Below are 5,571 nucleotides of genomic sequence, written 5' to 3'. Positions count from 1 at the left end.
ATTCCTGAGCCCATTCTGTTATTTCCTTGACAGTGGCATTCCTGTTTCAGGTGCAGTGACGTTTAAGGGCCCGGAGATCACGAGCATCCAGTAGAGTTTTACGGCCTTGACCCTTACGCACAGCGATTGTTCCAGATTCTCTGAATCTTTTCATGATGTTATGCACGGTTGATGATGATAACTTAAAAGTCTTTGCTATTTTACGCTGGGTAACACCATTCTGGTATTGCTGCACTATCTTTCTGAGCAACAATGGTGGAATTGGTGATCCTCTTACCATCTTGGCTTCTGAGAGACACTGACACTCTGACAAGCTCTTTTTGTACCCAATCATGTTGTCAATTGATGTAATTAGTGTTAATTGGTCTTCCAGCTGGTCGTTATGTGCTCAATTTCCTTTTTCCAGCCACTTATTGCTACTTGTCCCAACTTTTTTGGGATTTGTTGACACTGTGAAATTTTGAATCAACATATTTTTCCTTTAAAATGTTACATTTACTCAGATTAAACTTTTGATCTGTCATCTATGTTATATTACAAATAAAATATTGACATTTGCCATCTCCACATCATTGCATTCAGTTTTTATTCACAATTTGTTTAGTGTTCCAACCTTTTTGGAATCCGGTTTGTACATGTGGTGAAACGAAATTATGTACACAGGGTCCCAGTTGCATCCAACAATAAAATGTATAAGAAAAACAGTAATAAGATCTAAGATATGAACTAAGAAAAACATCAGCTAAATAACACACTAAGCACTAGTAGAATAAAACATTACGTCAAACAGCAGCACGAACATGAGTCTGTGTGAGCAGATGAGCATGCATGAACAAAGCAACATGAAACAGATCAGCAGCAACATGATGTGATTTTTCACAGTGATTATCCTGGTTAGAGATTCATGAGTCTAACAGCCTCAGGGTAGAAGCTGTTCCTCAGTCTAGTGTTTCTACATTTAATGTTCTGCACCAATGTGAAGAAGACCAAGCAGATGGTGGTGGATTTCAGAATGGACAAGGATACTCTTCATCCCCTACAGATCAGAGGAGCAGCTGTGGAGGTGGTCTCCTGCTACAGGTACCTGGGGGTGCATATATCCAGTGACCTCACCTGGAGAGCCAACACTTCCTGTCTGATCAAGAAGGCCCACCAGGGTCTCTACTACCTCAGGAAGCTGAAGAGAGCTGGACTTGAAAGCTCTGTCCGGAGGAGCTTCTATCACTGTGTGGTGGAGAACGTTCTCTGCAACTGCTTCACCATGTGGCACGGCAGCTGCAATGCTGCTGAGAGGATGACTCCGCAGAGGGTTGTTAAGGCTGTACAGAAGAATGTGGGGAGAAGCCTTCCCACCACCTCGGACCTCTACACTTCACCGTGCAGGGGGAGGGTGCTCTGCATCATCAAGGAATCCAGTCATTCTGCACACAGTCTTTTCCAGCCCCTCCCCTCAAGCAGGTGGCTGAGGAGCATTCAGAGCAAGATCACCAAGCTCAGAAACAGTTCCTTCCCTGCAGCTGTCAGACTGCTGAACTCGAGCTGCACTTAATTCAGCTTCATCTTACTTTTATTTTATTTTTCTGTATTTATTATTTATTTTACTTTATTTATCATTTACACCTCTAGATGCAGGAAGAGGGCCACCTGCATCATGAAGGACCCCACTCACCCAGCACACACACTTTTTGCCCCGCTCCCCTCAGGAAGGAGGTTGAGGAGCATTAAGTGTAGAACCACTGGACTGAGGAACAGCTTCTACCCTGAGGCTGTTATTCATGAATATCTAATCAGGAAAATCACTGTGAAAAATCACAGCATGCTCCTACAGATCTGTTTCATGTTGCTGCTGATCTGCTTCATGTTGCTGCTGATCTGTTTCATGGTGCTGTGTTCATGCGTGCTCAACTGCTCACACAGACTCATGCTCGTGCTGCTGTTTGGCATATTGTTTTTATGCTATTAGTACTTAGCGTATTTTAGTTTATGTTTTTCTTAGTACATATCTTAGATCTTATTACTGTTTTTCTTTTACATTTTATTGTTGGATGTAACTGGGACCCTGTGTACATAATTTTGTTCCACCGGTGAGAACAACAATAAAGAACCTCTGACTCTCTGACTTATATATATTTGTACTCTTTTGTATTTATTTATTTGTTAATTGTTAGGCTTCTTGATCTGGGAACTGATTCCAAATTTCGTACGAGAAAATAGGGATGCACCGATCACATTTTTTTAACTTCCGATCCGATCCCGATACTATTCAGATATCATAATCAGAATTGATTTTATGAGGCTATAATAATCTCCTCTCAAGTACAGTTTGTACAAATATATGCATGTATGTCCAAAAAGGCAACTTCACTTAAGTTTTATTAATGTTGGATAAGTTTCAAAGTTAGAATTAAATTCTGCTAACACAAAACATACTGTTTGTTTTATTCCTAGATTTAAAGTGGATATTAAAGGGATTAAATGGTTTCAAACATCTGCTAAGTTTATGTCATAAACCAATACAGACATGTTCCTGTTTTTAGTATTTTACATCGCTTTATAATGTAGCTGTTTTTTCTTTTTTTTTTATACTGTAGGGGAACACCACCTCAGAAACTAGTTCACCTCATCTTAAACAGAAACAGTTCACTTCATCTCAAACAAACATCATTCGTGTGTTTTGAACTGTTTAAAATAAGATGCATCTATTCCCTTGGGAACAAACAGACTTTATTTTACAGGTGTTCAACTCAGCTCACAAACTCCTTAGTTGACACTAATGTGAATGTATATTAAAAAAAACTGTCACTGTGTTAACCTCTGCCAATAAGAACTCATTTCACATGAAACGGACAGATCGTTTTAATGAGTTTGGTTTAAACGACCTTGAAGTGAAACATCTGCCGAGACTTTAACTTTTATCAAAAAGGAGTATTCCTCCCAGGATGGGTTCCCATGAGATAACACATTTTAAAGAAACCTTTGATTCATGACCTTTTCTTTCCAGGAGATGAACAGCGACACCTTTTGATGAACAATGCATGTTATTTCAAAATATGTCATATCTGAATGTTTAATTATGAAAATGTGTGTTTTAAGTAATCTCTTTAATATAATCATGTTTTATTTTTCTCCTTTTAAAAGAAGAGTGATTTTTTTTTTAAAGGACAGAGAAAATGGACCGTGATTTTATAAAACATGACAAAGAGTTAGGACCACCCCCTCTTCTGAGGTGTGGACCAAAGTCAGTCTGTAACACACAGACAGTTAAATTAAGTTTCTTTTCTTCACTTCTACTTCTACTTATGCTTCTACACTCTACATCACATCTTCTTCAAGCATTGAACTTCGAGCAAACTTCAGAGAAGCAGAACCTGGCATTAACCTGAGATTTGTTACCAGAGCCATCAAACCGCAGAGTGGGGAAATCCCAGCTGTCTCCCATATGGACCCTCGTCCCTCCAAGATGACAGGTGAACTGTGAGGAAGACTCAGCCTCTCAGTCACCAGAACATCTGGACTGGTACCATTTTTAAGCAGCTGCTGGACCATTCTGACCATCTCATTCAGGTAGGACAAGAGACCTTTAATGCCTTTCTGGTGAACCTACAGCACAATAATATTGCTTGATATACACCACAGTTAATTTAGACACAATTTCAACTACTCCACAAACAGAACCAGTCCAAAATCTGCCTTTTTTTTAAAGTTCCACTGATTTGAATAATCAAGTAGACCTTTGATACAAAGCTATTTTGTTATTCATTTGTGTATTCATTTTTATGCATAATCTTCATCAGATATATCACAGATTATTATTTTTGTAATAAAATACATAAAATCAACTAAATTTGTGATTATTTTGGCATATCTGCGTGTATTAACTGATATGAATGCCCTTTAAACATGAGAAAATAATAGCCCTGGTTTTATCCCGTCATGCAAAGCATCACACTGAAAAATTTAGTCCACGCCCACCTGCTGTGTGGGTATACAGGTCCTTCTCAAAAAATTAGCAAATTGTGATAAAGGTCATTATTTTCCATAATGTAATGATAAAAATGAAACTTTCATATATTTCAGATTCATTGCACACCAACTGAAATATTTCAGGTCTTTAATTGTTTTAATACTGATGATTATGGCATACAGCTCATGAAAACCCAAAATGCCTGTCCCAAAAAATTAGCACATCATGAAAAGGTTTTCTAAACAAGCTATTAACCTAACCATCTGAATCAACGACGTAACTCTAAACACCTGCAAAAGATTCCTGAGGCTTTTAAAAACTCCCAGCCTTGTTCATTACTCAAAACCTCAATCATGGGTAAGACTGCCGACCTGACTGCTGTCCAGAAGGCCATCATTGACACCCTCAAGCAAGAGGGTAAGACACAGAAAGAAATTGCTGAACGAATAGGCTGTTCCCAGAGTGCTGTATCAAGGCACCTCAGTGGGAAGTCTGTGGGAAGGGAAAAGTGTGGCAGAAAACGCTGCACAACGAGAAGAGGTGACCGGACCCTGAGGAGGATTGTGGAGAAGGGCCGATTCCAGACCTTGGGGGACCTGCGGAAGCAGTGGACTGAGTCTGGAGTAGAAACATCCAGAGCCACCGTGCACAGGCGTGTGCAGGAAATGGGCTACAGGTGCCGCATTCCCCAGGTCAAGCCACTTTTGAACAAGAGACTGCGTCAGAAGCATCTCGCCTGGGACTGCTGCTGAGTGGTCCAAAGTTATGTTCTCTGATTACAGTAAATTTTGCATTTCCTTTGGAAATCAAGGTCCCAGAGTCTGGAGGAAGAGAGGAGACACAAAATTCACATTGCTTGAGTTCCAGTGTCAAGTTTCCATAGTCACTGGGGTGCCATGTCATCTGCTGGTGTTGGTCCACTGTGTTTTATTAAGCGCAGGGTCAATGCAGCTAGCTATCAGGAGATTTTGGAGCACTTCATGCTTCCATCTACTGAAAAGCTTTATGGAGATGAAGATTTCATTTTTCAGCACGACCTGGCACCTGCTCACAGTGCCAAAACCACTGGTAAATGGTTTACTGACCATGGTATTACTGTGCTCAATTGACCTGCCAACTCTCCTGACCTGAACCCCATAGAGAACCTGTGGGATATTGTGAAGAGAAAGTTGAGAGATGCAAGACCAAACACTCTGGATGAGCTTAAGGCCGCTATCGAAGCATCCTGGGCCTCCATAACACCTCAGCAGTGCCACAGGCTGATTGCCTCCATGCCACGCCGCATTGAAGCAGTCATTCATGCAAAAGGATTCCCGACCAAGTATTGAGTGCATAACTGAACATGATTATTTGAAGGTTGGCGTTTTTTGTATTAAAAACACTTGTCTTTCATTGGTGGGATGAAATATGCTAATTTTTTGGGACAGGCATTTTGGGTTTTCATGAGCTGTATGCCATAATCATCAGTATTAAAACAATTAAAGACCTGAAATATTTCAGTTGGTGTGCAATGAATCTGAAATATATGAAAGTTTCATTTTTATCATTACATTATGGAAAATAATGACCTTTATCACAATATGCTAATTTTTTGAGAAGGACCTGTA

The sequence above is a fragment of the Nematolebias whitei genome, chromosome 4 (assembly GCF_014905685.2).
Source record: "Nematolebias whitei isolate Nwh7 chromosome 4, NemWhi1, whole genome shotgun sequence".
NCBI lineage: Eukaryota > Metazoa > Chordata > Actinopteri > Cyprinodontiformes > Rivulidae > Nematolebias > Nematolebias whitei.
The sequence above is the reverse complement of the archived record's forward strand: the minus strand, read 5'-3'. Positions refer to the sequence as shown.